Source organism: Saccopteryx leptura, chromosome 1 (genome assembly GCF_036850995.1).
Source record: "Saccopteryx leptura isolate mSacLep1 chromosome 1, mSacLep1_pri_phased_curated, whole genome shotgun sequence".
NCBI classification, from domain to species: Eukaryota; Metazoa; Chordata; class Mammalia; order Chiroptera; family Emballonuridae; genus Saccopteryx; species Saccopteryx leptura.
In genome coordinates, this window is record NC_089503.1 from 373413980 (window position 1) to 373439988 (window position 26009).

The 26009-nt window shown below is 46.4% G+C and overlaps 1 protein-coding gene across 4 annotated transcripts in view; it reads left to right on the top strand.

Annotated features, from left to right (window-relative positions):
* Positions 1-26009, top strand: part of ADGRF5 (adhesion G protein-coupled receptor F5) — a 110225-nt gene that overhangs the window by 11554 nt on the left and 72662 nt on the right. Inside the window, exon 2 of one of the 4 annotated variants that reach the window (XM_066359247.1) lies at positions 22506-22750. The exons of 1 other annotated variant lie outside the window; for it this stretch is intronic. The gene's annotated coding sequence lies outside the window, so the exon portion shown is untranslated. Of the gene's footprint in view, positions 1-22402; positions 22751-26009 lie in introns of those variants that run through there. 2 more of the 4 variants (XM_066359249.1, XM_066359250.1) reach the window with 2 other exon arrangements.

The window sequence follows — 26009 nt, forward strand, 5'->3', positions numbered from 1 at the left end:
ATGGACATATGTGTGCACACATGCACACAACCCTCGTCTCATGAGACTGTTTTGCCTTCTCAGAGGAAAGAGCTCTCTTGGTCTCACACCCCCAACTCCAAGAAAGGATCTGCCTCAATACCCACCTCTCTCCCCCGTCCCTGTCTCCGGGGAAGGGACAGCCCTGCTCTGCATCCAGAGCTCAGCACCCACCTGCTCGCTCACTCCCAATGGCCCAATGGCCTCACCTCTCCTTTCTGATTGGCTCTGTCCCATTATCACCTAATTCTGTGTACGTCCTTCTCATCCCAAACAACAGGAACAGCAGCTCTTTCCCAGCCTCGCAGTTACTCTTCCTCCTCACCAAGAAATTCTTGAAATAATTATGGATATTTGTGTCTTCATGCCATCACTAACCATGCACCCTGCAAACCATGCTGTTTTGTTTCCCTGTCTGCCCCACCCCGACCCTGCCATGCACCTTAGTGAATGCTCTTGGCAAACTTCTTGATGATCTCTGTGTGCCCGAAGCCATCTCTACCATCTACAGCATTTGATATTGTTGACTGCTTACCTCCTCTTCTCTTGCCCCTGCCTTCGGGGACACCACAGTGTCCCCGGTTTCCGGTTTCCCTCCTACCCTCTGGCCGCACCTTCTCAGTTTTCTTTGCAGGCTCTTTTCCATCTGCTGTCCCCTTAACTTCCTGATGGCCATGACCCGGACCACCTTCTCTTCTCCATGTATACCCGCTTGCCTGCCACAGGTCACTTCTCCATCTAGAGGTCTCTTTTCTCCCCTTTCTGACAAGGAAGCTACTGATTCTCTTAGAGCATTCTTACTTTTCTTTTTTAAGTGAGAGGAGGGGAGATAGATGAACTCCCACATGTGCCCCGATTGGGATCAGCCAGTGACCCCCATGTGGGGCCGATGCTCTGCCCATCTGAAGCCATGCTCGTAACCAAGCTACTTTTTTTTTTAGCGCCTGAGGTGGAGGGCTGATGTGCTTGAACCAATCGAGCCATGGCTTTGGGAGGGGAAGAGAGAGAGAGAGAGAAAGAAGGGGGAGCGGGAAGGGGTATAGAAGCAAACGATGGCTTCTCCTGTGTGTCGTGACTGGAAATCAAATATAAGACATCCACATGCCAGGCTAATGCTCTACCATTGAGCTGATTGGCCAGGGCCTCCAAAGCCCATTTTAATGCCTTCAAATGAGTTCCTTCTTTCACACCTCCCCGTCCCTGTGCAGAACTGATCTCTCACCTAGGTGACCTCACAGCACTTGAACCAGCCTCTGGCATGGTGCCCTTTGTATTTGCATTCTCAGTAATTGTTCACAGCCACTTCTTTCCTGGGTTACACGGTTGCCATCTTATTCTTCTCTGTATTTCTAGCCCCTAGCTTAGAACTTGGCACATTAAGTTTTTAATAAGTGTTTAATAAAGAGTGTAGGGGTAATATAACTGTCATTTAACAAACAGACATTTTGGTGAACTTATCCCTGAGCTTAAATCAAATCCTTACTGTATAGGGATAGATACATATATTAGTACTTTTTAAATTTTAATATAATTTAAACTACTCACATTTAGAATACTAACAATACCTTCAACTCAAAACCAAAATCACAATTCTCAACACTTCCTATTTTAGTTTTCAATCCCCATTTAAAAGCCAAAAGAAATGGCAACTCTGACTTCACAGTGAGTTTATATTTCCGCTCAGGGAGAATTTCTGAATGCGTCATCAATGACATTGTATTCTCGGGCACCTGAAGCAGGGTTGCCATGGCGGAGCAGAACTAATATTTTGCCAAGGTCGCCACTTCACCCTGGAGCTGGCGTTGCATAAACCCTCCACTGCTGCACTTGCAGACCTTCTGAATTCACAGAGACAGAGGCCGATTTGCTGAGTTGTTTGGAGGAGACCCGTGGGGACCCCAGGAGGAGACAGTGCGCACTCAACCATCTCCTGTCTCCTGGAGTGTGCAGGGCAGGGAGGGGTTTCAGAGGGCGGAGCCAGAAGCTCACCCAACCCTGGGGGCGGGGGCGGGGGCGGGGGTGGGGGGGGGGTGCCGGCACACCGCATCCTCCGTTGGGCTACAGGACAAAATATATGAACCGCTATTTATTTTGAAAAATTCTCATCCCTTTAAAATTTCTATTTTGGGTTTTTGTAATAATGAGTGTAAAATTTTAGTACCAGAGAACAGTAAAATAATACATAAAATACTGGAGAGACCATGCATGGGTCAAAAGCACCAGTGGACAAATTGGCTGGAACGCTGGTCAAAATGCAGATTCCCAGGCTCTCCCCTTCCTGGGGATGGGGGCAGGGAAAGGAAGCCAGGCTGCGGGGTCCACATTTTCCAACCAGCACCTTAGATGTTTCTTCCAAAGTCTGATGTACATTTAATTATGCATAAGTAACCATATTTAGACAATATCTGCCAGTTTGTGTTTAGAAAAGTGTTTACACTGGTGGCTTAAGGGGCCCCTCCTTGCATTCCTCTGGTAGATGAATGATTTTGCCATCTGGGCTCCTGTTTGCAGGGACATTCTTCCTGCTGAATTTGCAACCCTCTCTGGGTCACAGGTTGGGAAGAGAACCCTATACTGCTTTGTGCCATTTCTCTCATCGTCACGTGTTTAACTTTTTGTTTGCTTACGTCTTAACAGCTTATCTCGGAGTGCCGTATAACATGGCGGTTAGAGATGGGTTTGGGGAGATTTTTTTTTTAAGTGGGGTTGGCAAGTTGCTCAACCTTTCTAAGCCTTTTCTAAAATTTGAATAGCTAATTAGTCCATAGATTACTGTGAAAATTAAATGCCATTGAACATAAATAATTTTTTAAGAAGCACTCAGTACAGAGACCCAGTGATGAAATTAACTATTGACAAGAGATAGCAATTAATATTAACAACAAAAGTATCATCAACACTAACAATCATGATAATAAACTTTGTGAGTTTGAGAAACCTGTGAATGATTTGTTTTTAGAGAACCTTAAACAGTATCCTGTACAAAAGGGGCTCAAAAATATTTGTCCGGTAAATGAGTATGTCGTCATTTATTGGTAAAAATAAGATTTTGAAAATGTCAATATGTAAGTAAACTACTAATGTAATGGTATATGTGACTGGAGATCAAACTTGGGCTGCTCTTGATAAAACAAATACTTTTGTGCAAAAATAATCTGCTTTCTTACATGCTGTCTGTAAGTTCACCTTACTTCATCAGGCAATTCTGCCCATTGCTTGTGTGTTTAAGTTTCATATCTGCTAGAAATGACTAAATCTGTTTTTTTTCTCTTTTACTTGAGACCCACTGTAGTCAATAATTTCATAAATGACAATTTCAAGAACATGTGGCTGTTCTTTCTTGTTATGAATTATACTTCAAAAATAAGACCTCTAATTCTGGGGTTGGCTAATCTCTATTTCCTATTTCCTGATTACCTTAGTTCTGTTTATAACTTCAGAAACTAAACCAACAAACTCCATGTACACACACACACACACACACACACTTCCAAAGGTTATAAATGTGGGTGGCATTGTAGACTTACAGAGCACTGTATCAAAGAAAAAGGAGAAAGAAATAGTAGCAGCCAGAGAAGAAATAAGAAAATGTGGAGAAAAATGCGAGGGGGGGAGGGATGATTTCTTAACAGCAGAAGTGGCTCGGGACCCTCTTTGACCCTTTCTGCTGCTAGCATCGAAGCCCTGAGGCTTCAATTGCATTGGGTCCTGCTCTAGGCCCGTGAAACAACAGTTCTATGAGATAACTATACCACTGTCTCAATTTTATACATGAGAAAACTGAGGAACAGAGAGATCAAGTAACTTGCCCGAACATTCATAACTAGTAGTTGGTAGAACTAAGACTTGAACCCAGGCGGTCTGGTGTCATGGCCCATGCCCTTCTTCTCTCATCGCACCTCTAATAATGTGCCACCTCGAGGACTGATTCATAACAACCATTGACTGAGCACCTACCTGTGCCTGAGATGGAGCGAGGTACAGGGCACAGAAGAGTAGACAAACGAGGTCCTGCTCTGGAGGGTGAGAGTCGGGAGTGGGGCGGTCACAGGAGAGCGGAAGAGTTCGTAAAGGGAGCATCATAACACAGTTCAGCAGGTGCTTCGACAGAGGGAAGTGAGGAGTGGATGTGTACGCACAACTAGAGTGAGTCAAAGGCAGCTTCTTGAAGGGAGTGACCTTGGCCTGGGCCCCGAAGGACACTGGGAGTTAGACGCAGGACAATGGAGGAAGGAGGCAGTTCCAGGCAGAGGCTGGAGAATGCGATGTTTGCAGGGCACCAGGGTTCAGAGAGGAGAGAGTAAGGTGAGAAGAAGGAGGGAGGGAGCAGAGGAGCTGGATGTGTCAGCAGAAGCCCTGATGATTAAGGGTTTTAGCTGAAGATAACTGTGTCACTTTGGAGACGGGACAGGCTCCCCATGAGCGACCGCAGCGGCTCATCTCTCTGCCAGGGTTTTCCTAACTGTATGCAGATCTTCTGATGCAGCTGCTGGTCTTTCAAAGTAAGAACCCTATTTTAAAAGAACAATCATGCCATATATATATGATATATAGATATATGATATATATATGATATATATATATATGATATATATATGATATATCATATATATATATATCAGTGGTTATTAAACTTCGTGTGCATCGTAATCACCTCTGGAGAGCTTATTTATACACTGATAACTGGGCCTACCCCACAGTGTTTTAGATTCTAGAGATCTGGGCATGCCCACGAATTTGAAATTCTAACAAGTTCCCAGGCAGTGCTCGTGCTGGTCTGAAGGCCTCTCACAGAGCAGGATCCCTGAGAGTGAGGCCAGGAATTGAGCCAAAATTATTTAGGTGATTCTTGAGTTGCACTAAAATTTGCAAACTCCTGGGAGGAAGAATGACCATCTTACCTTCTTTACTGGAATGCTCCTTTAATTTTTCAATATTTATGTAGTCTCAGAAAATCCAACCCCATGAGATTCTGTTGCACTTGGGCCTGGCAGTGGTCAAAATATGGTGACTTGTAAGGTTCTTTGGGACTTTCAATATCAGCCCTTTGCAACTTCTGTTTGTGAAGCAGGAAGTCACGTTATCCCGAGCAAACACTTGAGTCAAGGGTTTGCCTCTTTGGAGGGCTGTAGAGCTGTGGGCTTTTGAGCAAGTTTCTCGACATTTCGGGACAGTTTGAATCTGAGCCTTTAGAGAAAGGACTGTGAATGTGGAAATAGGTGATGGGTGCCTTGGAGTGTGGCCTGGTGGTGGAGGCCAAACGGTATCCCTGTGGTTGTCATTTCCTCTTCAACAGATAAAGTAGGAAGCGGCTGGAAGGCCAAAGGCTCCTTGAACAAGGGAGTAGTTGGAAGAGTGGATGGAAAGAAAAGATGTTAGGTGTTTAATGCTTCCCTTTGCTTAAAACAAGATCTACCTTTTTCATGTCAGGATCACAATTTCTCATACCAAAGATCCAGAAGAAAAAGAGTCATGGGAAAAACAGCAAGTGGCCAAATTAACATTCTTCAGCGCCATGAGTGATGAATCAAGGCCCGGCTTCAGGGAGCAGAAATAACTGCAGGTCATCAAAACCACGTTCCTGTGAGGGAAACTTAACCACCTGTGTCTGTGGCATTGAGATACAAATGATCCTGCAGAGCTAGAAGCATCCGGAGGTCCTCATTCACCCAAAGTAGATTCAATTCCATTAACTCTCCTCTTCACAGAGAGGGAATGGGCTAAGTACGTATATGTTTTAGGATTTCTCCATAGTCCACAATTTTTTTTTTTCCTTAGTTTACCAGCAAAATTTATTAGTGGGACCCCCCCCCCCCATACTGTAGCCTCGTAACAAAATTCAACCTTTACTGAAAGTGACTTTTGAGTTTTGAAACAATGGGTTCAAAGGGAAGTTACTAAAAATAATTAGAATTAGCAGTGATTGTATAAAAAGGAAATAAGCAGAAAACTACTTTCATTGAGCTCAAGAAACAATCAACTCTTATTCACTTGCTCTTTCCCCTCATTTGTTTAATTTCCACTCGGGGATTTTACTTGAAGTCCTCCATTACACCAATCTGGTAATCTGTTTATTGACTATATGCCTCCTCCAGCTCACGGGGCAGCCCATACCTCCCAGTTTCTGATGTCCCCTCTTCAACTCTGAGCCCAGTGGGTTCCAAGCCCAGCTCATCCCTGCCCATACTCAAGTCAGGTACCTTGAACGTGGCTACTCACCTGTCCATGTTTAAAAGCAAGATTCCCATTCATACAGTTGGAAGAGAATCACATAAAAGAGGGAGCAATGAGTCCTTGACGCTTTTGATGTGACATAGTCAGAAAAATGGGATACAGTTAAAAAACGAGGAGGATTCTGGGCAGAGGTGAGGGCTCTGAGAAGCGCGGTGGAGTGGAACATGGACGGCAGTCTCTAGAACAGCAGTTTCTAGAGTTTAGTTTACACAAGAGGGCTTCTAAACAAACAGAGATTTGGTCCCCACCCTGAGACGCTAGTAAGAAGGTCACAGCCTTGAAAGTCCTGGTCAGTGGACACCTGTCGGGCTATCAAGCACCTTACCTGTGAGACTCACAGGGTCTCGTCTCTCCCATGGTGAGAATCCTCACAGGTGGAACAGCTAGGATCATCAGTGGCATGGAAGGGACAAGAAGGAAAAGGTTTCCCTCCACCCTCTAAGGGTCCCTGGCAGGGTCTGAACATTAGACTGATAAAAGTTGGTCGACAGCAGAAAAGCACACACATTTATTTAGTCTAAGCTTTACACGATACAGCAGACTTTATAAAGAAAGGAGGGCCTGAGGAAACAGTTAAGGCTGAGTCTTTTTATTCGAGGTTTGACAAAGAGTAGAGAGTCGAGAAAAGCTACAGTAGGACAAGGAGCACTTGGTGGGTATAGTGAACTGGGGAAAGAGCGCCACACCCGTTCAGATTCTTCTTGGCATCTCTCTGTCTCGGAAATAAGAGGCTCTTCTCCTCCGGGTGTAGGGAGGGCACCTCTCACCTGCAGGTCTTACGGTCAGCTTCAGGGGAGAAGGGGGGGAAGGTCAGAGAGAGACCTTCTCGTTTCTGTCATTTGCTCAAACTCCTTCAGCTGCAAATATCAAAAATGCCAAGGGGCCATGTTTTGGGGTAGCAGTCCTGAATCTCGTCAGAGAACAAGTCACCTCCAGTGGCCCCATCTGCAAGAACCTCACTTTCCTTTTTGACAAGAATCCCCCAAATTTCTCATGATCGGTGGCCTCCTAGGTGCTTGACAGAGCAACAACAACAAAAATACTGAAATAGACAAGCGTTATTGGCCAGTCAGCAGTGTTTATTAAGGGTGTGAGGTACGTGGGAGGGAAGCCATCCCTCTCAGCTCTGATTTTCTGCTTGTGAGCCGGCAGATGGAGGGCCCGGGCTGGGAAGAGGGCGACGCTTCAGAAGACACCAGAGCCTTGTCCTTTTCCCAGCAGAGGATTTGCAGAGCATACACGGGAACTCCTTCTGCAGGCTGTCCATGCTCAAAAAGTGTGCATGCTTCCCAAACACACAAGGTTAAACTGCCATTCATAATTCTTCACACACTACACACAGTGGAAATGTTTCTGGTTGTTGATAGCTCCTACTGCCCTCTTGCAGTTAGGATGGTGGGGCATGGAGGACACTCTGCTTGGGAGATGGAGACACACAGTCGAAGGCAGGAGCCACAGTTGGCCTGGACTGTTCTGCTTAACACAGATAAGAAAAACTGAGGACCCAGTGGAAAGCCCAATAACGCGAGATCTAAGCTAGTGAGGACAGTTGGGGTGGTGGAAGGGTCGGAAAGGGGGTTTTCAGTACCCTGAAAGAAAGAGGGGCATGATGCCACCTTAGCAGCACGTGTGTGCGCACACACACACACACACACACACACACTCACACACTCCTTATAGCCCTGACTCCACTGTATGTTGCTACATAGCAGTTTTGCTCACCTGATATACAACTTATTTGTTTGTTTATTGCCTTTATTACTGGATCAGTTAAGACCTTGGCAGAAGAGAATGACACTCCGAAGGCTGACTGAAATGGTGTAGACAGCGAAGGCAATCGGGGATTGTCAGCACCGAGAAGCCCTTGACCGCCGCCCTAGGGCAGAAAGGGACGGGAGGTTTGGGCGGGGGGTCAGAGGGGCCCGGCAAGCCCTGTGGATGTGGGAGAGGGGGACCCCCAGGATCTGCGGCTGAGGATGGAGGAACACAGCATGGCCCAAGCGTAGCCTGACACAGAGGGGTGGGGAGTACATGCCTGGCTCCCTCTCCTTCATCCTCGTCCCCCACTGGGACACTGGGGTCTCCCACCGCCCTTTCTTCCCGTTGCCTTCCCGGGTAACAAGGGTGTGGGGCCGGCCTCCCGGGACACAGAGCAGGGCAGACAAGGGCGGAGAGGGACCTGGGCACCAGCCAGCACTCTCCCCCAACTAGAATGTAAATCCTGGGCCCAGTCGTTTTAGTTACTGCTTACTCCAGGAACTAGATTAGTGCCTGGTGCATCGATTTTCAATAAATATTTGGTGAAAAAAATGAACGATGTGTGGTGTGGATGAAGAGACATATTTAAAACAAGGATTTAAGCAGTTGGGTAGGTGACAGGATGCCAGCCCACCCACTGTCCCGGTTATTTAGTCTTGCACTAAAGGCATCCTTCTCGTTACTGCTTTCACGAGAAGGGATTATTCTGAGGGGCAGGCACAGCTGGCAGACCTGGTGAAAAGAATGAGAAGAGAGCTGGCATCTGATTACACGTATTATGCAAATCAGTTATCTGGGCACTCACTCCACAAGTTTCTAGTTCTTGCTCTATGAGCAGCAGGACTTGATTAGCGATAGATGGGCCCCAAATGCCGCGTGTGCAACGGCGGGACCGCAGTGGTCTGAGGGTGCTGCAGCCATGGAAGGGCTCTACCCAGCCCAGCCCAGCCCAGGCAGGACACAGGGCGCAGACATGAGGCAGCCCTGGGTCCCATCCTGCCCAAGTCAGCCGCTCTGAGACTGAGCTTCCTGTCTATAAAGCCGGGGGTGGGGGGGAGACGGAGCTGTGAGGCTCGGTCCGGACCTGTCCCACTGCCTGGCGTGGTGCAGACCCTTCCTAGTAGCCATATGGACTGTTTCTTGTACGAGACGAGGTCTAATCTTGAGAGAGGTGTGGACAGCGCCGAGGAGGCGCTGCGGTCCGTAGCCCTCCGCGTCCTCGCTTAGGGACAGGGTCAGGAGGTAATAGCACAGCCCGTCCCCAAGCAGGGCTTCCTGCTTCCTTCCTTCAGGGTCAAGTGGAAGGAAGGCTGGTTTCCCTTCCGATCCCCGGTCCGCTCCACACAGCACACTTGTTATTTTTCTTTCGGGGGGCCTGGTGGGCCTCGGCCTAGACGGGGAGAGAGAGAGAGAGAGAGAGAGAGAGAGAGAGAGAGAGAGAGAGAGAGAGAACTGTGCAGCATTTCCTTCCTCTGGTCAGGGAGATGCTTCCAGAAGGAGCTGGAATGAGGGAGGGGCAGGTGTGGGACTTGGGGAGGCGGAAAGCATGGTGAACCTCCCTCGTGAAGATGGGAAATGCATTAGTGAGTTTGAGCGTTCACGTGGCTGCCTTTTCAAGCGCTCACACCTCCACTCCACCTTGCTGGTGGGAAGAAGTCCTTCCTCTCCCCTCTTTGGGTCTGTGTCCCTGAAGGACTGCTCTGAGCTACAATGAGTGGGCGACTGTAGAGAGAGGTGGGGTGACTCTCCAACCCAGAGGTCTCCCATGCTGGAGTGACAACCTTAGCTAAGACATTCTGGGGACAGTGGCAGGGAGCGCTGGTTGGGGGAAGAGCCCCCCCTGGGTGCAGGCAGTAAGTGGTACTTGCAATAATAATACCAATGAAATGTCCTTTTTTCTATTTATGTAATTTTACTTTTCAAACAGTTTACGTTCAGTATTACTCTGGATCAGTTTCAGATGTACAGCATAGTGGTTAGACAGCTGTGTATTTTACAGAGGACCCACCTGCCCCCCTACATAGTTATTACAATGTTATTGACTACATCCCCTGTGCTATCATCTCCATCTCTGTTAAATATCCTTTAAAAAAAAATTATCACGTGATGGCAGTGCCGAACAATGTCAGCAATAACATGCTGTTCCTAAAAATAGTTCTGTTGATCTAAGTTCTCAACAACTGTTGCGCGCACTGGTGAGTTTCAGTAATACAACGTAAGCTTATAATTAATATTTTTTTATTACTTATCTTTTAATGAATGTTGTACTCTTCATAGAAGTTAAATCAGACAACTCAGCGATATCCTGGCTCCTGACACAGAGGGCCTGAGCTGCACGGGCTCCATTCAAGACTGAGTCTCCTAAGGGCCTGGAACTGTGTGAGCTTGCTCTAAGTGGCTCTAGCCCCTGGGGTATCATCATACCCCCTGGTATGACCTTGACCTTGACCCTTGAACAGAAGATTCATCATAAGCACTGTCGGCAGGTGGTTGTCAAGACAAAGAAATCGCTTCACTTCTGTCATTCTGTGGGGCCACATAGAACTTTTATTTGTGTTTCAAATTTAAAACAGGGAAGGAAAGTGCAACCTGCCAGGCGCACTCTTTGTATGTGGCAAGTACACGTTTCAGTTTACAGTGAAATGTCTTCCTGAGTTTTAATAATATCTCAAAGTGAAATGCTTTATTATTTTTAGTTTTTTTTTAAATGGAACGCTTACTCAAAAAAATAAGGATTATCACTGAAAACAGTGTTTTCCGATTAAAAAAAGAAAGAGAGGGAAGTTAATAAAAGATGTGGTCCAGATGTTAAAAACGCTAGATGTCTCCAGGGTCCAGAATTACGTGGGCCGGTTGCGGCCTTCCTCATCCCTCGGATTCTGCAATGCAGAGACGTGCGAGCGGACATGGGTATTATAAGTGTACACATGCGTATATGTGTGTATTCGTGGATTTAAGAAACCAGTGTCTTTCTTTAAGTCATTACGTGCTTCCTGGAAAAAGTCTATGATTTTAAACATAGAAGTATACTGCTATGCTGCTCTTGTTAGTACATATCAATAATCCCTGGGCACCTGAATGGAAAGTGAGGCTGGCGCTTAGGCAGGGATGATGTGAGAACGTTTCTAATTTAGACTAGTACGTGATCCGAGGGCCAGAGGTCATTCATAAGGGTGCCCATATTGAGTGAGAGCCCAGCAGATTCAAATAAAGGGTGCCAGGCAGAGAGGTATCTATGAACTGTGCATATACTGCCATCAAACACAAAGGCCAGCACTTAATGATTCCAAATAAAATGGAGAATGGAATGACATTTGAGGAATTTAGGAAGAGACTAAAAATATATGTGGTTTTTCCTCTTCATGTTTCGGGTCACATGAGGCAAAGTCAAGGGGTGTGGGCCTGGAAAATCATGTATTGTTGATATGTAGCTGTGTTTTGTGTACTACGTCTCAGGTCTAAAAATAGTTTAGAGGTCCTGAAAGGCAAACTTTGAATTATGGAAGGCAATGTCATTTGTAATGGTCTTGAACTTAGAAAACTAGACTCCTCATTGTCCTGGGATTCTTTGGAGGGGGGCGGTGTGGAGGGCCAGGCAACTTCCCTGCACCATGGTGACAGTCTGCACAATGCTGGGCCATTTCAAAGGGCAGTTGCAGCCTCTGTGAGTACATTCCCCTTCATCTTGAACTCTGTCTATTTCTGAAAAACTCAAGAAGTACAGAACCCAGGGCAACCAGCCTTTGGGTTTACCAACCTGGTCACCTGGCTGACTATGCAGTCAGACAGACTCTCAGAGTTGGCCATTAGAGAATGAAGCAGAATAGAGCAGTGAATAAAGAGAGTACCAAAGCAATGGCTTACCCATGGCTCGGATTTGGGAAGATGGGGAATTCAGTAAACCTACAGGTAAGCCATTCAAAGTGAACAACAAATGCTTCTCCCCACTAAGAAAGCACGCAACTTGTTTTGAACAGGAGGAGCTAGTTTGCTGAGTAACGTACTACAGGTAAAATAAAAAGTGGTGTTTGTGGTCTAACAAGATCTTGCTAGCTCTCAAATATTTAATTTCCCCAAAAGCTAAGTCACAAGCTCTGTTGTTTTTCAACATTCCATATCTCTGTGCTTTCAAAAGACACATTCTTCCTTCTCCCCGAGGAGTTGAACTTCAGAAATTTTGATTAATTTTCACTTGTGCTTCATTTTCCATTCTCACCACCACTGCCCCCAGCTTTCTACTTCTCCTCAGCGGGCTTATTTTAGGCCCTTTCTTGGAGCTCAATTTCAGAGCCTTTGTGGTTCTTGACAGACACGGGCGTCAGCCGGTCTTTTCCTGAATTTATTCTCAAGCAAACCTTGTCATTGTGCCTGGCATACCACGTATTCTTGAGAGGGCATTTTAAACAGAGTACATCATTCCTCCGAAGAACAGAGAGAAGGGTTAGTTCAGGGACATAACTGCTAAACGTACAGCAGGAACCAAGGAGTGGTGACTTTGTAAGGAGGTGAGATGCATACGGGGGGAAGGGGTTGGCAGTTTTTACCCAGGGATGGCCTCCTCTGGTTGACCTGAAGGTGATATTGGCCTATTAGTATTTCCTTCATATTGTTGGTCTTGGAAAATTTATCAAGCCTCTATTATGTACTGGGGGATATCTATCTAGCTCTACTTCAGAAATTACTTCTACTCTGACTAAAATGGTGGAATTGTGACCCTATGTATACTGCTCACAAAAATTAGGGGATATTTCAAAAGGAATATGAAGCTACTAAATATCCCCTAATTTTTGTGAGCAGGATAGGTAGGGGGGCTCCCGTGTGCAGGGACATTGGTGTGTACAGCGTGTTCACAATAAAAACCGTGCTGTGACTGTGCTTTCGGAAGCACTGGCTTCCCCTGGTGGTGTCTAGACCCCAGGCAGCTGGAAACGAGAGGACAGGGAAAGCAAAACTTCTCCTCGATTCACCTATTCATTAAAAAAGTACTAATTACATGCCGACTATGCCCTTTTTCACAGTTACTTAGTATTTTAGTCCGTATTTTATTTTATAATCCTACCTCCAAATTAGTCATTTTTAACTAATAATTTAAAGAGCTAGTCATTTCAAAATTAATCGTTAAAGAATAGTTTTTAAATGATTGGTTCTCGAGTGTTTGATTGCCTTCTTTCTTAAATATGTCTTTAAGCTAAGTTCATGGACACTTTATGAACAAAAAATTCAAGCGGTCCGGGAGTGAACTGGAAAAAAAATACACCTGTGTTTTCGCTAACCTCTAAATGAAATTTAGAATTTCCTTTAATCAGGAACACAGGCAATAAACCAGAAAAGTATTAGCGGTGCCCATGATTTGCTTCCAATAGAAATCGAAGATATTTTTCTTTCACATTACTATATTATAGATCCTCAGAAATGTAGTTCCTTCCCATCACCACTTAAAATTCATAATCGTTATTAAACTTGCCTCACTCAGTAGTTGACTAGCTTAATAAAGAAGCAAACACTAAATCACATCATGTTTTAATATTTCAGTAACTATGTGTCAGTAGAGTGTAATCTTATGTATTTTGCTTTATGCATTTAAAAACGCTATTCTGAGACGGCGTTGATAGGGTCTACCAGATGGCCACAGGAGTCTATGACACAAAAAGTTCTCCTCGGTACCCTTTCAGCCAGGGTCCGTGAAATACAAACCTTCTCAGGCTTTTTATTCCTGAAAATGTCTTTATTTTGCTCCCATCCGTGAATGTTCTTTCAAGCAGGGGACCAGATGAGGTCACCCTGGAATAAACTACGTGAAAAAGGACAGTGAGACCCTGGACCAAGCCTGGGGCACACCAAATTTTAAGGGTCAGGCAGAGGAAGAACGGCCACTGGAAAGACTAAGAGGAGAGACTGGCGGGGAAGGAAGGACATCAGAAGAGCAGGTGTCACAGAAGCCAGAAGAATATGGGGCTCTAAGAAGAAGGGAGTAGCCAAGTCTGTCTCAGGGCACCGCAGGATCAAGGGCGATAAGGACAGAAAATGCACCATGGGCTCTGGTGACATGGAAGCCGTGGTGACCACCAGGAGAGCAGCTTTGGCAATACCAGGGAAGGAACATGGATTGACTGACTCTGAGGCCAGAGAAGAGGGCTAAGATAGTGGAGACAAGTGTGTGCAGCTCTTTGTTCAAGATTCGTTGTGAAGGGGAGCCGAAGCTGTTGCAGCCAACGGGGAGAGAGAAAGAAGCAGGTCAAAGGCTTTTAAGGAGACGTTCTAGAACAGGTCGATATGCTGATGTGACCGACCCAGCGCTGAGGGAGCAAGAGGAATCAAGACCCAGGGCCAAGCGGAGGAAGAGGCAAGCCCTCGGGAGGAGCTGGCCAGGTCCTGTCACCCTCTCAAACTGGCGGGAGGGCACAAAGGGCGGCGGCGCAGGCGTAAGAGGCGGCAGTTCCTGCGCAGGAGCGCGGGCACCCCCGGGCCATGGCTGCTGTTGTCTCAGTGAAGAACGGCGGCTGCTGCTAGGACTGAGGAGAGACGAGGAGGTGTGAAGTGGGCGTTCTGAGGAGAAAACTAGAATAATGGGAATAATTGTCAGGCTCTGCGCCTCCGATCCCACCAGCCATCAGCAGGATGATTTTGATGAACCAGCTGCCCTGTCTGCCCTGGGGCTCAGTTAAGAGTGCTCCAAAACACCACCCCCTCTCTGTTTTCCCCGCACTGCCCTCTCACCTCAGCGCCCCCTGCCGGCTCTACTCCCTCCCATAGGAAAGCTTCTCTGATGGCTGATTCAGGCTTAGATACAACTCGTTGGAAATGCACAGTATGTCAACCTTCCAAAGGTATTTGAGTCAGAGTCCAGGCTGTTCCTTCACTTAAAGCAATTTGTTTCTCAAAGTGTAATTTTAGGAATTGGTGGCAGGTGGACACGTTTTTCTATTTGTTGTTGTGGCTTCTCAAATCCTGCCACAGGGGTGACAGTTTATATTACTTATGTCACCTGGAACCATGTTTTTCAGACTACCCTGGTGCCATTCGCCACAGTGTTGGTTCAGCTGTATTCTAACATGTTAGAAAGAATTGTTGAACATTCTTCCATAAAAGAATTTAGGTGCTGGAAAAGTTGGGCTAATTCATTTAGAGCATCATTTTCAGCGCTAATGAAACTGTGAAGCAAGCATCCTAAAGAAAAGATGAGTTTAACACAAGCTTAATGTCGTCTAATTCTCTACTCAGAAATCATTACACCATCTTAGACATTAAGTATAGAGATAAACACCCTACTAGTACCTGTTGGAATTGTCTCAATTTAGAGGTAAGAGGAAAAGTATCTTAATAGTATCCTGGGGTCACAGGAGGGCAGGGGGCAGGGCAGACACCAGAGCATATGTTAAGAGTGCTGAGTGGGAGGACAGGCCATCTACATTCTAATTCCGGTGCTCACACTGATGGGTGTTGTGGCCTGGCCAAGCCCCTCCATTCCCTCTCACACAAGGTAGCTGGAAAGAATTAGCAGAGGCCTCTTTACTCTGACTCCTCCATTTTGATTCCTCCTGGCATGGATAACTCTTCAGCTCATATTTGCCTTGTGGTTTTAGCATCATGGATGTTCACTAATCAACTTGATAAATTCTGATAAAATTATCTCTATAATCAGAAACAAAAATGGGGGGAGAACTTTCTTTTGAGGTCAAAGGATATGGTGAAGAACCTGAAGACAGTAGAGCAGTGGTCCCCAACTTTTTTTGGGCCACGGACCAGTTTAATGTCAGAAAAATATTTTCATGGACTGGCCTTTAGGGTGGGATGGATTAAATGTATCACGTGACCAAGACAAGCGTTAAGAGTGAGTCTTAGACAGATGTAACAGAGGGAATCTGGTCATTTAAAAAAAATAAAACATGGTTCAGACTTAAATATAAATAAAACGGAAATAATCTAAGTTATTTATTCTTTCTCTGCGGACCGGTACCAAATGGCCCATGGACCGGTACCAGTCCGTGGCCCAGGGGTTGGGGACCACTGCAGTAGAGAACAATGAAATCTAAATGGGAGGTGCCCTCATGGGGGCAGGGCTTTGCAGGCCCACACTAGGATCTGCCAGATGTTTACAGACCACCCTCACTGTTTCCCATGGTCTGCATATGTACCAGTGCAGAGCACCTGCACTCAAGATGAACAATAAAGGCACAGAGGTTAGAATAGGAAGGACTATCCTAGTTCACGGGCAAAAGAACACATGTACTTTAGAGGAAATGCAGATTCATTCTAAATAGATTCCTTCCCAGACCAAGACGGGGGAAAATGCCCATGTCTTCAAACATCCTGCCCTTCTCCATAATACTGATGAAGGGAGGAGTGAAGAAGAAGAAGTCAATGACACATTTTGTAATCAATAACTCTGACATCATGTTCAGCACGCTACAGCCTGTAGGTGACTATGTCATGCTGTGGGCACCAGTACACGCTTCTACACGGGTGGCATTTTACCTGTGAGGACTAAAGGTGGAACCTGAGGCTGGAAATGGCCTACAGGCTACTTATGGTCAGTCCTCCTCAATAAAAGATCAACAAAGGACTATTGATGATACCTCCACAGAACCATGTCCTAAATCTGCCTCCATTCCTCCATATGCTGTGCTTCCCTCTTCTGGGAGAAGGCAAGGAAGGTAGTGCTAGGAGTAGAGTCCAACACAGACAGAAGACCAGCTGGAAGATGCTTTGGGTTTCTGCCGGAAGCTGGGGACATCTTGGAGGCAGAAGAAGGTGAGCAGAATGGGGTTGTGAACTGTATCCAATGAGTTCAAAAGATGGAAGCTTTGGGCTCTTCCCTAGAAAAGTAACACAGTTATCTGAGAGAGATGTACACTAAGAAGATATAATAACTCTGTCTGTCTGTGGGAGGAATGAGTCCAGTAACAGCAAATGCAAATAAAACTCGAGAGGCTGCAGCCGAGCCCAAGTGCTACCAACTCCAATTAGCAGAGACTCTGCCAAGATATACACACAAAAGATAAGAACAAGACCGTTTGTATACTATAAAACTACCCAATTATTTGTTGGTTCCTTCCTTGCATAAGGACAGGTCAGTGCCAGAGGGGAACTTGGCTGGCTTGGAAATAGAAATACTGAAGGAGAACTGACCCTGGGCCACATCGGGTCAAAAGGATTACCAACATCTGGTTGTGGCTTGAAGAAAATAAAGCCAGGCAGGACTTAACCCTTAACCTGTCAATGAATGGAAGTCAGAGTGCTTTGAAAGTTGAGTTATCGTATACATTTGCATATCCTTCTGCTATCTATATGCTAAAGCTGTGACATTCAGAACTTTGCTTGTGTGCTACACTTCTAAACAGCCTTCTTTAGTAAATCAAAGAGGCATCTCTGCCCTCAGAGAGCTTACATTTTAGTGGAGGGATGGAAGATGGAGATAGCCAGTGAATAAAATAAATAAGTACATGATAGTATATTTGAGATGGTATATGATATGGAACAATATAATCAAGGAAAAGGGCATGTGAGGGCTGGACTGTGAAATATGGCAGTCAGCTAAGCCCGTATTAAGAAAATGATGGGAAGGAGATCAGGAGTGAGACAAGGATATCTAGGCAAAGAGCGTTGCAGGCAGGGAGAAGAGCAAAGTGCGAAGACTGAGCTGGAAATGTGTCCAGCTCACAGGAAGGTCAGCGTGATGGAGCGACATGAGTGGAGGGAAGCAAAGGAAGAGAGGAATTGAGGGAAGAAGAGGTGGGAGGAGCAGGGATGACGATGGGATAGTATAAGGCTTCCAGACCATCGAAAGGACATTCGCCTTGACTGTGTGAGACGGGAGGGCCAGAGGGTTGAGCATGGGTGGTGGCATTATACAATATAACGTATGTTTTATGAGGACCATCTAACCACGGTCTTACACAAACACCGAATAGAGGCGATAAGGATCCAGTCAAGAGATAATGATGGCTTGAACGGGAATGATAGCATGGAAGAGATGAGAGATGCCTGAATATGTAAATATGTTGAAGGTAGAGCTAACAGGATTTGATGACAAATTAAACATAAAGAGTCCAAGGGAAGACTCAAAGGTTTTGGTCTGAGTTACCTGGAATGATAAAGACACCATTTACTAAGATAGGAGAGACTATTGGAATTGTTCGGGAAAGAAAGTCAGAATTTTAGTTTTAGACTCACTCAGTGTGAGATCCTATTGAGCATCTAAAAAAAATGGAGGTATTAAGTAGGAAGTTCGACACATGGGTCAGGAATTCAGGTTAAAGGTCCATGATAAAGATATACATTAGGAGGTCATCAGCCCAAGGATTTAAAGCACAAAACTCATGGGGATCACCTGGGGAATAAGCGTCCATAGAGAAGAGTCCCAGTGACTGAGCCATGGGGCATTCTAAGGTTGAGAGGAGGAACCAGCAATGGAGTGAGATGGATCAGTTTCCTTTGTCTGCTCTTATTGATGACCAGCAAAATGCAGCGCTATGCTAGCAGCTGGGCATACAATTAATGAGAGCAGTTCCCGCCCTCAAGGAGCTCACAGTCAGTGCATTAAAAGAATCCGTTGATTGCAGTGTGGTAATGGCAAAAAGATACGCATCTGGTCATATGAAACCAGGAAGAAGGAACTCTTGGCCCAGGCTGGAAAGGCTACAAGGGTCACTGGAAAAAGTAACACTTGTAACTTTAAGAGTCACCAAAAGTTAGCTAGGTGAGGAAGGGGGGAGGGCAGAAGGGTGAAGCAGCCTGGAACACGCTGAGAAATACCCATCTAAGAAATACACATCTATTCGGTGCCGACATCTATGCCTGTGAAAATAGCTCTGTCTCTAATGAGGTTATGCCCTCAGGTCCTAAGAGACACTTCATACTAACACAAACATAGATAACACAGCTGTCACATTAGTTACTCTGGCTATACCCCTGCAGTCTGGTGGAAGATGTCTGGGATCAATTCGCCATCAACTTCAACGTCTTCAAATGCAGAAGGGGCCTCTGTCACAGCCCATACATTTGGAGCTGCTGCAGGGCAAAGTCTCCCCATCAGCGGTTAATTCTGGGTTGCAGCCCAGACCATATGGTGGTTCCATTTTTTATTGGTCTTTGTTTTTATTGTAAAGTGAGTGCGACAAGCACAGAGTGTTCCTAGCAACAGACGGGACTGTGGGTGAGAGAAGAATTGCTCCTCAGGGAATCAGAGGGACAGCCACTTGGACCGCGCCCCTTTCCACATCAGACTGCCAAAAAGCACCTGACAGCACAAAGCTAGCGGGGCGGGGGAAGAGCAGTTGTAAAGAAAGCCTGTCCTCAGGCGCTCACTGACAGCAAGGTGTTTCCTAAGGCAATATCCAAGTTCCTCGATATTGTTCATCTTTTTGTAAGTATCAAGGTCTGCGGCTCCCTTTTCTCCAGTTGTGGGCTAGCTCAGCCATTAGACATTTGCTTCCCAAAGCTGTCAGCCTGCAAAGTTCTTTTTCTTTTTTTTAATTAAGTGAGAGGTGGGAGGCAGGGAGGCAGGGAGGCAGATTCCTGCGTGTGCCCCAACCAGGATCCACCCAGCAAGCCCCCTACAGGGTGATGCTCTGCCCATCTGGGGCCGCTCTCCGTTGCTTGGCAACTGGGCTATTTCAGCACCTGAGGCAAAGCCTTGGAGCCATCCTCAGTGCCTGGGACCAAATTGCTCAAAACACTGGAGCTATGGCTGTGGGAGAGAAGGAGAGAGAGAAAGAGGAGGGATAAGGTGGAGAAGCAGATGGACGCTTCTTCTATGTGCCCTGACTGGGAATTGAACCCAGGACTTCCATACACTGGGCGGATGCTCTACTGCTGGCCAGAGCCACAATGTTGTTTTTATGTTAATGCCCAGTGTCCTCCTATGATTTCTTCCTTCCTCCCCAACATAGCTGCCATATCCATCTACGTTTATACCAATGCGCTCAGGTTACCTCCCAAAGGAAGCAAATCTCATGACGGAGACAATAAGATATATTTCAGAAACATCTGCAAAGTGCCAATCAATCCATGCTGCGCCTGAGGCAAAGCTAGCATAAAACAAAGGCAAAGATAATAGCAAGTCCATATGCAACTATTATTACAACAAAAATCTCTTCTCTGCAAAAATTCTAAGAGCGAACACGCTTGCTCACTATGTGCCAGGCACTGTTCTAAACATTTTTACTCATTTAATCCTCACGACAACCACGAGGTAAGTATTATTATTATTTTACAGATAAGGAAACTGAGGTCTGGAAAGAGTAACTAATCTAAGTTTCCATGGAGCTTCCATTTGACAGATATGGAGTAGTATATAGCTACTCTTGACTTCTAGGCTATTCTGGGTTTTCAAGACCCAGGTGTTTTTCCAGTACTTACATTCAATATTATAGATTTTTAGTGTAAGAAAGAATCTTTAGCCCATTTCCTGTGGAACATGTCAATACTATTTATATTTAGCATAAGAAGTTAACTTGGAGTATTTCAGAATATGACTTAATTAACCTATTTGACTCTATGTGTTTTTATTTCTTTCCCTATTTTTTAGGCCAAAGGTAGAATTTTACATAGAATCAAAAGATTCTATTATTTTTTTTATAGTGATTCACCACTTTATTATAGTGGCTTTTAGCTACAAGTAACAGAAACCCTTATTTGAGCTGGAATAATGCAAAGAACCTCGACTGTGTCATTCACAGTAAATCCAGAGGTAACGTGCACCTGTAGTCAGCCACACGGGTAGGCTTACCCCGGAGTCCTCAAGGAGAATGGGATCATCATGCCTTGAACCAGTGTCAGTTATCCCCTGAGCTCACAGACCAGTGACCTGGGCACTTCCAGCCAGACCTGGGGGGACAGCAGAAGGGGGTCACCTGTGGGTGGGCAAACGCCACTGTGTGCCTCCCAGGGGCTGCGTGAAGGAGGCTGGAGAACACAACTGAGAATCAGTACCAAGAACTAGAAGAGTCATATTTTGAAGGTCCATCCTCTTTTTTTTTAATTTTAATTTTTCCATTGATTTGAGAGAGAAAGAGAGAGGAAGAGGGAGAGAGGTAGAGAGAGGAGAGAGAGAGAGAAGCATCAACTCACTGTTCTACTTAGTTGTTCCATTTAGTTGTGTACTAATTTGTTGCTTCTCGTATGTGCCCTGACTGGGGATTGAACCCGTGACCTTGGCGAGGATGGGACAGCTCTCTATCCACTAAGCCTCCCATCTAGGGCCAAGTTCATTCTCTTTTAATCAAAATACTTAACTTTTATCTCAAGCCTGAATTCTGTTGGTGGTTGCCGGCTTGTCTAAGTGCGATAGCTTCAGCCAGAAGGGAAGACGGGCGAGGAGAGAGGGAGACCGTGTGGACCAAGGAAGCCTTGAGAATGTAGGGGATGAGAGCTGGGTCTCCGGAGCGTGATGGACTGTTCTGGAGCTCTTCTTCTTTGTCAGCTCTCATTGGTGCCTCTAAGCTCAACAGTATCATTATCCACTCTTGTATTGTATATAATAAAGCTGAGTCTCAGTGAGGAGAGAAGTCGGTGGGACTATGGTTTGAATCACCACAGTCTGATTCTGGTGCCGCTGCTTTGACACTGATGGTTTCCCCTAAATCCAGCCAGGGAGCTATCTGCATCAGACCCTCCTGGGGCACTTACTTACACAGCAGATTCCTGGCTCCAGGCCAGGTCTCGGTCATCCAGCGTTCTCTGGACAAGGCTCAAGGGCGGGCAACTGACCAGCAGACCCCACACTCAGGTGGAAGAACAAGTGGATGATCATCTATTACTTCCCATCAGCGCCCTGACCTTTGGCATGTCCTTGTTTCTCCTTGGGCCTCAGTTTGCTCACTTGTAAAACAAGGGTACATAGTTACTTCCAGCTCCAAAAACTCTGATTAGCATTCATCTTTAAACCCAACAACCTGACTCCAGCCTGCCAACTGATTCTTCTCCACGGATCTTATCTTTATACATTAATGTTACCAAGATGATATTTTAAAGTGTCACAGACTTTATACTTTGATGCACAAACACTTCTCAGAAATCTGAAAGAACTAGTTGTTTCTTCCTGTGGCATATCGGAAGTTCAGCCATCCCTAAAGCCCTGGGCTGGGACTAAACCAATGTATTAGGTCTTGTTGTATCCCTAGGAGCTTTTTGTTCTCTGACTTTTAGGCACTGCTAGGTACAAAGAACTCATCAATCATTGTAATTATTTTTCTCCTCTCAGGTCACAGTCTAATTAGGTGGACATCTTACCAAGGTTTAAGCCAGGCATCCTACACCTGTCATCAGCTCTAACCCATCTGGGTTTGCTTTGGTTTCAGTTTCATGACTTTTTTTTTTTTTTTTCTTGAGAGAAAGAAAAGCAAGAACTGGGGGCATTGGCCAAACAAGTTCGGCCACTCAGTGGAGAAGTTTCCAGATAAGAAGGATCTGAAGGACTTCCTATGGGCGTGAGGGAAATTGCACACGCCATCCGGGGAAGAGGACCAGGAAATCACTTCTTGTTTTTCAAACAGCAGCAGGCTCTCAGGAATGGCTCTGTGAGGCTCGGAGGACCCAGGAGGGAGGCCTCGGCCAGCAGGGAGGTCGAGCTTGGCGCGGCGCTGCTGGAGCCTCGCGATGAGTCCTGCTCGGCTCTTTCTGTAGCCGGCGTGAGGCCTTCGAGGAGGCTGAGGAGCCAATGATCTCGCAGTGGAGACCTGGGAGCTTTTAGGCAGCTGGTTATAGCAGGAGCTGGTCTGGGGTCTTCGGCGCTGGATAGGTAGGTAACAGATATTTCTCCTTCTGGGTCTGTCTCCCTTTGCAGCAAGGCCACGGCGACACCTCAGTCACTCTGAGGTCACTCCTTTTAGTGCATCTTCCAGTTAGGAACCTCTTCGCCTGATGATCTGTTTTGTGGGATATGCACTGCCGGGGCATGGATGTTGGGAGCATGAAGCATGTGTGATCAGATGCATTGTGTAGCCCGTTGTTTAGGTCGAGACTGTGTTTAGGGAGACTGAGTATCAGGCAGTTAGCTGGGATCTTTGTAGGGTTTTTTCCTCTAGCATAGGGTTTTCTCCCTGCTCCTCCCCCCCCCTTTTCTTTGTTGGTTAATAAATTTTTCCATCTCTGAACCAGAAAATACCATGACTCCCAGAGCATTTGCTATGTGAGCGGTCCCACGGCCAGGCAGCCATGCTGCTGTGGTGCTGACGAGGGGGGAGCCTGCCCCTGCGTAGAACCAGAGCTGGGGGTAGCCTGCCAGCTCTGTCCCCGGGCACAGGGTGTTCTCTAAAATGACAGACGTAAGTGGGGTGTGCAGTTAGCGCTGCGAAGGAAGTCAGGACGAGTGTTGGGAGTGAGCGCTGGGCAGAGTGCCCCGAGCGTTCTAGACGGGAGGGAACGCTCTACAACGTGTGGCTTGCTTAAGCCGTGTTCACTTATCCATTGTGGAAAGCCAGGCCACACGACCTCACTGCAGCTCAGTTTGTCCCTTCGTGAAGGGCTAGTGTTTCGGTCTTTTGAATTATACAAGTAATACATGAATGTATTTGTGCTGGAATGGAGTCTAACAACTTTTCAAGCCTCTAACCCCCCAATCTGCATTGCTTTTCCCCCTCCCCCAAATCAGTCCAACAGTAGTTTTCTGTGTATCTTTATCAGTTAAATGACTTATTTTCTCTCTTCCAAGCTGTTCAGACAAGCCAGGACACATAGGGGAACAATGCATTGTCATCGTCAAATCCATATACTGATCCTTAACAACACCTTTTTCTCTCTGGAAAGATTAAACGATACATGAGTAGTAGTGTGAACAGTTATTTTAACACTTAGAAAAGTCTGAAGGACTTTTACTCATTTTTACTGTTATTATTTTTGTGTTGGCTTTGGCAATTTATACTATTATATTGATAACAACTTTCCATGGACTAAACTTTAGAGTTACTGACTTGAAGTTTGAGTTTCTCTTTGAAGACTATCAAAGGCAATTTTGTTCTGGAAATGAAAAAGAATAAAAGAAAAGAAAATGAACTGGATAGATAGATGATAGATAGATAGATAGATAGATATAGATCCTTAGATTAAATGGTTGGCTCAGGGAAGATGAGTGTGAGAGACACTCCTTTTTAATTTAATAGATAATAAATGTGTGTAACAGATGGGTTCTTTTTATCCCTTTCTGTAAAAAGGTGGTCTTTTGGCCCTGGCGGTTGGCTCAGTGGTAGAGCGTCGGCCTGGCGTGCAGAAGTCCTGGGTTCGATTCCTGGCCAGGGCACACAGGAAAAGTGCCCATCTGCTTCTCCACCCCTCCCCCTCTCCTTCCTCTCTGTCTCTCTCTTCCCCTCCCGCAGCCCAGGCTCCATTGGAGCAGAGTTGGCCCGGGCGCTGGGGATGGCTCCTTGGCCTCTGCCCCAGGCGCTAGGATGGCTCTGATTGTGGCAGAGCAACAATGCCAGATGGGCAGAGCATCGCCCCCTGGTGGGCATGCCCGGTGGATCCCAGTTAGGCGCATGCGGGGAGTCTATCTGACTGCCTCCCCGTTTCCAACTTCAGAAAAATACACACAAAAAAAGATGGCCTTTGTACCCCCCTCCCGCCATACTTTGTTATAAGATAAGTGCGTAAGAAAAAAGTCACTATTAACAAGTCCATATGGCTCACAAAAGAGCAACGTCAAATCCAAGAATAATTACAAAATGTTTTCCGTTGCTATTTGTTATTTTCTTGTCCTTATCAAGGTTTTTCACCCCAAACTGGAGGGTCACTTGGCCCTGCTGGTTTTGGACAGTCGGTGGTGCTTGCCTGCCTGTCCCGTTACACCTGCTGGCTTGGTGCTTCCCCCGGTCCCTGCCCGTTAAGATTAGTCACTCACCTTCCTGCAGAGATCTAGCCCTAGAAGGAGACGTCGTCTTTCCCACGTCATGGGTGAAGCAGGGATCTCGTTCCCATTTTATGGGATAATAATAATAATAAATGGGACATGACGTTCAGACATTGTTTGACCAGGAACATACAAGGAATCTTTCTGGGGCAGCGAGATGAAAGGAGACCCAGATCTCTGGCTTCGCAGTCCCATTCTTGGTCAGCGATCTGAGGGTAAAAGCCCTGTGGAATTAATGTGATTTGACTGGATTCTGGCAGCTTCGTAGCAACCTGCACTCCAATTTTGCCAGGAACCAGGAGCTAGATGAAGCCGCTGTCTGGTCCAGATTGTAGTGGCTTTATTTTTTTGTATTTTTTTTTTTTGTATTTTTTTTAATTTTTCTGAAGCTGGAAACGGGGAGAGACAGTCAGACAGACTCTCGCATGCGCCCGACCGGGATCCACCCGGCACGCCCACCAGGGGCAACGCTCTGCCCACCAGGGGGTGATGCTCTGCCCCTCCGGGGCATCGCTCTGTCGTGACCAGAGCCACTCTAGCGCCTGAGGCAGAGGCCAAGGAGCCATCCCCAGCGCCCAGGCCATCTTTGCTCCAATGGAGCCTTGGCTGCGGGAGGGGAAGAGAGAGACAGAGAGGAAGGCGCGGTGGAGGGGTGGAGAAGCAAATGGGCGCTTCTCCTATGTGCCCTGGCCGGGATTCGAACCTGGGACTCCTGCACGCCAGGCCGATGCTCTACCACTGAGCCAACCGGCCAGGGCCTGTAGTGGCTTTTAACCCCCGCTATGGGTCTGTATCAGCACTGAAACGGAAACCCCCTGAAGAGAAGGGCGCCCGACCCTTCCCTGGAACAGTCTGATCAGAACCTGAGGAAGGGGCATGGGTGTGGGAATGGAATTATTCTTTACTTTCATCTCTGATGTGATGCTTTTATGCAGTAAGGATGCGAACCATTGAGTCTTAACGGTAGGAGGTAAAAACAGCTAAACTGAGAAGCAGAAGCAGTGCCCGCTCACGTAGCCTAGAAGTTGGGACCAGGAGTGGCGGCAGCTATAAGCATCATGTCCTAGGGGTCTGGCTGCTGCTGTTTGTTGTGAGCAAAGCAGGCACACCTCACAACTGCATGTGAGGGCAAGGGGGAGTTTCCCAGCTCCCCCCG